Source organism: Hydra vulgaris, chromosome 08 (genome assembly GCF_038396675.1).
Source record: "Hydra vulgaris chromosome 08, alternate assembly HydraT2T_AEP".
NCBI lineage: Eukaryota > Metazoa > Cnidaria > Hydrozoa > Anthoathecata > Hydridae > Hydra > Hydra vulgaris.
Window position 1 is genome coordinate 11810926 of NC_088927.1, and position 7151 is coordinate 11818076.

General features: G+C 26.9%; 2 non-coding genes across 2 annotated transcripts; one reads left to right on the forward strand and one right to left on the reverse strand.

The window, feature by feature from the left end:
- The first annotated feature begins 6296 nt into the window (after positions 1–6296).
- On the forward strand, positions 6297–6369 carry trnaa-agc (transfer RNA alanine (anticodon AGC)). The gene has a single exon. It is a non-coding gene; the product is annotated as a tRNA-Ala (tRNA).
- Positions 6370–6789: 420 nt separating this feature from the next.
- Positions 6790–6928, reverse strand: LOC124818015 (U4 spliceosomal RNA). Its single transcript, XR_010640564.1, has one exon. It is a non-coding gene; the product is annotated as a U4 spliceosomal RNA (small nuclear RNA).
- Positions 6929–7151: the final 223 nt, after the last annotated feature.

Consider the following 7151-nt stretch of genomic DNA (forward strand, 5'->3'; position numbering starts at 1 on the left):
AATATAGCTACAACATTCTTGAAACTTTAAAAGAATTCGGTTTAGATATAAAAATTGCAGAGGCCAGTCTTATAATGGAGCTGCTTCAATGTCAGGTGAATACAAAGGTGTTTCATCTCTTATAAAAAAAATCAATCTAATGGCATTATTTGTCCACTGTGCCTCACATAAACTTAGTTTAATTGTTAGCAAGAGTTGCCAAATCTGGCAAGTAAAAAATTTGTTTGAGCAAGTTAAAGACATATCTTATTTTTTTAACTTATTTCCTAAAAGAAGTAATTGTTTAAAAAAATACCTTTTTCCTGGTCAGGCAAAACATATTGACACATGTCAAACTCAGTGGGTCAAAAGCTTTGTGGACTTGATGTGTTTTTTGATCATTATTCAGCAGTTTTTTCTTCTTTTGAAGAAATGGAAGACAATAATTTAAAAGAATTTAATAAAGAAACATCTTCAAAACCATATTCTTTTATGAAGTTGTTGACAAATTTTTCTTTTATTGTTTCTTTGGTTTTAACTAAACAGCTTCTGGATTACTTTTATAGAATTTCCATCACTCTTCAAACTAAATCTTTTGATATTTCCCAGCAAGTGGATGAAATTCAAAATTTGACTAAACATTTAAAAGAAATACAGAGAAATGTTGATGTTTACCATGATAAGTGGTATAAAATTGCTCTTGCACTGACAAAAACATTTGATGTTGATAAAAAAAAACCTAGAACATGTGGTGTTCAGAAACATAGAGATAATCAAATATGTGAAACTATATCTGGTTATTTTAAAGTTTCTATTACATTGCCTCTTGGGAATCATCTTCTCAATGAACTAGAAAACAGGGTTGATGTTGAGAGCATGGTTGTTTATAATGGTCTATGTGCTATTCCTGCTTATTTAGTAAAGCAATAATTTAGATCTTGCCCATGGAAAGAAAAGTTCTTAATGTTTTTGAATTTTTATAAATCAGATCTTCCTCATTTCTCATCAATTCATGCCGAATTAGAGTTATGGGAGGAATTTTGGAAAGAAAAGACAGAATTACCATCTACTATTTCTGATACATTAAAATTCATGGATATCAGAGGCTTTCCAAACATTTTACAGGCTTTTCATATACTTGCTACAACACTAATCACAACTTGTGAGTGTGAAAGGTCAATATCTACTCTTAGGAGAATAAAAACTTACATACTATGTCTGAAAATAGATTGAATGGACTTGCATTAATGTCTATTCATCAGGAAATAGTTCTAGATATTAGCAGAGTTATTGAAATTTTTGCATCCAAAGGAGACAGAAAATTAGAGTTAATATTCAAATGATGAGTAAATTTAGAATTGATGAGTAAATAGTAGTTTTAAGTGTCTTACATAAACTTCTATTCAATGTTTTAAACTTCTAAACTGTCAAAATCATTTTTCATAAGCAAATTATTTCTATTCATTCTTGATATTGAAAGTGTTTTCAGGATGTATCAGTTTTAACTTTTTTAGTCATTACTTAACTTGTTGTATTATATTTTGTCTTATATATTTATATATTAAAAATTAAAAAAAGAAAAAAGAAATTATAAAAAGATATTTAAAAAATTTAGGCATAGCTGCCTATCAAGAAAAAGAAAAAATCCAGAAATGGAGGGCTAACCTTAGGCAACACGACAGTTTACAGATGGAGTGCAAAGTCCTATGGCTTACCTTCTCGTTGATGCACTTCGTTAAATAAGTTAGACAAGTATTACATGTCTAATTTATGAATTAAATAGCCTAGGCAACATTTTGAATAACTTTATTATTAATAAGATAACTAAAAACAATACAAAACAACACTTTACCAAGCTTGACTCAACTGTTTAGCATAGCATTTCATTTGCAAAATTGTATCGAATAAACACATATAGTGAACAGACTAACAGGTAAAAAATTGTTTTTTTAAAAAAGTGAATTTTATCTGGTTTTGCAAGACATATATGAAGTTATTTTACCTCTAAAAATTAAAATATTTTATCTCTAATGATTTTTAAATATGCATGTGTTCTTGGATTATACAAATAATTAGGATAATTAGGATTAACTTGATATAATGATATTATTTTTTTTAAGTCTACAAGTATAATATAAATAATCTTTAAGGCCTGCCGATAAGGGTTCCTTATATTCCATGAAAAAGTCCTTATAGAAAAATTTGGAAGGCTTTATCAACGAAGTTTTTAGCCACATTTGTGAAAATTATTGTACTTCAAGTGCGCTCTTGACTTATTAAATCTGGGATGGTTAGGTAGAGAAGAAAACAAATTAAGTCTCCCTATGATTTTAAGTAAAAAAAGTTATAGAAGTGACGCCCATGTGCTTACCTTTTACTCACAAGCCCTTCCCACAGAAAAACCAAAAGTAAAGTAGGTTATCCCAAATTCGGCCTCACAGTTACAAATTCCTGGATCCGCCCCTGATATATATATATATATATATATATATATATATATATATATATATATATATATATATTTATATATATAATTTATTTAGGTGATCTAAGAAGTTCTTTCGGTCTTCTTAGATCACCTAAATAGATTATATATATATATATATATATATATATATATATATATATATATACACTCACACATATATATATATATACACATATATATATATACATATATATATATATATATATATATATATATATATATATACACTCACACATATATATATATATACACATATATATATATACATATATATATATATATATATATATATATATATATATATATATATACATATATATATATACATATATATATATATATATATATATATATATATATATATATATATATATATATATATATATATATATATATATATATATATTAAAAAATAAATAGATTTTTGATAGACCTATTTATTTTTTAATATATATATATATAAATATATATATATATAAATATATATATATATATATATATATTAAAAAATAAATAGATTTTTGATAGACCTATTTATTTTTTAATATATATATATATAAATATATATATATATATATATATATATTAAAAAATAAATAGATTTTTGATAGACCTATTTATTTTTTAATATATATATATATATAAATATATATATATATATATATATATATATATATATATATATATATATATATATATATATATATATATATATATATATATATATATATATATATATATATAATCTATTTAGGTGATCTTAGAAGTCCTTTTGGTCTTCTTACAAATCACCGTGGAATAGCATTGAAGCAGGAAGTTCACGCCTCCTTCCGTACTAATGTTGCTTATTGCAATCTTGCCAGAGCCGGTTTCGAACCAAAAACCTCCGGTTCTAAAGTCAGAATTCTAACCACTACATCACGGCAGTATAAATATATGCCTCCTCCCCACTTTTTGTTTTTGTTGCGCTTCTTATTAAATATATTTATAAACAATATGAAAATATTTATAAAAACTATGTTTTTTAAAAATCAAAAAAATGTTTTGCAATAAAAAAAAATTCAAATGCTGCAAATAGTTGTAAACGCACCGATTCTAGGCTTTTTTATATAAAAAATCGGTGGCGTCGCTTTTGTTGGTGTCACCCAGTGCGGTAAAGTTTAGGTGTAACCCCTCTTGACTTTTACTAATAGGGCCAACGATACTGGTTTCGAGTTTTTTTTAAAAAAGGTACTTTTCAAAAAAGTTACTGCCTTGTTTGCATTTTTCATTTTAGTGTCATTCCACTGTGTCAGGTGTTGATGGTGGCACCCGGTACGGCCCGCACTCACTTCACCCTCTAGTCACGCTACCGAAAAAAAATTAAACTCGTTGTATAAAAGTCATTAACATTAATAAATGGAAGCTACACATGTGTTGTAGCATATCGTGATGATATTATACTTCTTAGCTCTACCCTCTCTGGCCTTCAAAAACTTTTTAAAACCATGCATTATATATACACAAAAGAAAATTATGTAAAATTGAATACTGTTAAAACCAAGTTCTTGCTCCCTGGAAATACTCAAATTAAAAACTGCCCAATAACATTCAACCTCCAACAAGTAAAACTACATAGTAAACTTAGTCATTTAGGCTTTATATAGAATGATAACAGCTCTCCTTTTGCTTCAATAAGTCGTTTAAACATTGATTACAGGATCTCAAATTTTGGGACCGTAATCCAAACTTTTATTCAATCTGAACTCGTTTTGAAAATCTAAGCTCTATTGTCCATTTATATAAAACTTTAACTGTTCCAAAACTAACGTATGGTCTTTGTTAATATAGCTTTGTGAATATAAAAAAGTGATAATAAAAATTCATGATGCAGTTGAAAGAAACGCACTAAAGTCACATCTACGTTTCAAAGCATAGTAAAAATTATATTTATCCCTTATTTTCTATACAGAATATATTAACAGCAAAACAAGCTTAAATTATTTAATCGCTTGTTGAAAAACATTTGATGTTGCGCAATTGAAAAACCAAACAGCTCCACACCCTTTTTTAGTCACGCACCTTTTTTAGTCACACAACTTTTTTTAATCAAAGCTTTGTGCAATAGTCAACTAAATCTAGACAATAATGCAAAGCAAAAAAAGATTAAAACTTTTGTCCTTAAAAATATAGTTCTTGAAAAATATTTTTAAGTTTTAAAATGTGCAAATCAGGGCTGGAAAAATTCCTAGAAGATGATATTACGTTTATCTTTAATGTAACTTCAGGGTTTTCAAACTTCAACCGGCAATTATCGGTTGTTTGTGTTGAAAATATTTGTTAAATATTATTATAAAGTATAGTATACTATAATCCTGTTGTTGTATGTATGTTATATTTGTAATTATGTTGATCACAAAATATGTTATATTTTGAGATCAAAAAAGGTGGCATTATTTCATGCATCAATTCAATGGGTGAGTGCAGAAACCACTTTAGTCACAAATTCAAGAGAGAGAAAACGTGGTTTCTGAAAGAAGCAACTTCAGTACCATTAGAATACACTTTCTCGACTGCTGCGTATGTGGTCAGATAACAGCGTGCATCTTTGGCACTCGAAAGAGTAGAGACGCTAGTATTTCTAAACAGTAACTTGGATTTTTGTAACCAAGACATTTTTTTTTTTTTTTTTGCTGTAGAAATTAATTCAATCCGTAAAACATATAAATACAAATAGCTGTGACAAGAATAAAACACATTCGTCTTATTCTTAAATAATTTCATTTTTTGGATAAATTTCTGTTTTACATAAATGAAAACATTGTATGCATTAGTAATAATAATAATAATCATTGTGTGATAATAAGTAGGTATCTAATAAGCAGGTATCTAATAAGTAGGTATCTAATAAGTAGGTATCTAATAAGTAGGTATCTAATAAGTAGGTATCTAAATCAAAAACTTAATAACCTTTTGAACATTTTATTGAATGCTTTTAGAAATTCTGATGGTAATAAAGAAAAGATGGCGATAAAGAAATCTTAATTATTGAATTTTTTTAAAAGTTATTAAAATTTAGATTATTAACATTTTTAGCAACAAGATTTTCAAGATCTTCTTTCACATACTTAATTTAGGCACATGTCTAGAAATTTTAAACTATTTTTATTATTGATTATTATATATTATTAGAAATAGGCTAAAATCACCATTACAATAGTCAAAATTTTATAACAAAATAACAATTCTACAAAATGTTATGCTCATTTAAGTAACAAAATTTGATTACAAGGATTGCCTAATAAAACTGCGACAAGTTTTAAAATGTCAGATTCAGCTAACAGTAGTTTTCTTATGGAACTTTGTTGCTAGAAGTGCAATATTTTGCTTTATTTTCTGAATTTTAACTTTCAGGTTCATATTCTGCTACAAAAAATTAGGTGTTTTCTAAATAATTTTTGGAATAAAATTTGGCATGCACGTAGAAAATAAGTTTTTAAACTTTTCTTAATAGTTTCAAAAATGTTCTCAACATTTCTTCAATATAAATTTGATGTCGGATTAACAACGAAGTTTTTTAGAAAAGTTAATTTAATGAAATCGATTGTAACGGCAAAAAAAACGATCCAAAAATGAAGTTTAACTCTTCTACTTTTCAAAAAAAGTCTATGTTGATATATAATTCTAAAAAATAACACAACATAATACATCCATAAAACTCAAACGCAAAGCACGATTTGATAAAATGGTCGATGATTTTGATTACATAATCGGTGCCGTGATGCATTAAATACTTAATTAGTATTCTTAAATTAAATTTAATAATATAACTTAATTGTACAAGCTTCGAGGGGAACTAGCTCAGATGGTAGAGCGCTCGCTTAGCATGCGAGAGGTACGGGGATCGATGCCCCGGTTCTCCATATTATTATTATATATTGTCATTATTTGATTTTAAAAGAGAAATAGGCGTTTTTTAATTTTAAAAGAAATTTTTAAAAAAAATCAAGACAAATCAAACACTCTCTATATTGAATATAGTTGGCCATGATTAAACTTATAAAATGTATCTTGCATTTATAATTTGACACAAATTAATATATCTTAAGCCGCCATACTATGATATAACTATGATATTTACCAAAGGTATTCCATAATTTGTCCTTAAAACCTTTAGAATGGTAAATATGTTTGAAATAATTAATTAATATTTTTGCTTAATGTAATAAATGGGTAATTTAACCATGAGATAAAGCCTAATAGAGCGCAAACGCCGCTATAATGTTAGGAAGAGTTACTTCCTAGTCAACCATTTAAAGTTTGTTTTATTTTTGCATAAGAGGTCCACTAGTGGACCGTCAAAAATTGCATAGCCGACGATATTTCACGTCGTCTAGCGGGGTATTGGGAAAAGTTTTCAACTAGCAATAACCACGACTCGGTTTAACCTCATTGTCTATGGTAATGCCACTGCGCAAAGCTAACCTACTAAGCGATGAAAAGAGAAACTCAATAAACGTGTTGTGAATTACTTGTGGGTATAATTTAATAAAAATTGAAATTAAAAAAATTAAAATAAAAGATTAAAGTAAATGACTGTGAAAAATGAAATTAAAATAAATGACTCCTACACAACTCAGTTAGGTTTTCTCACCTAGGAGTAATCTGTAGAAAAATATAGCGTTTAGACCCTTTCTTTTTCAAA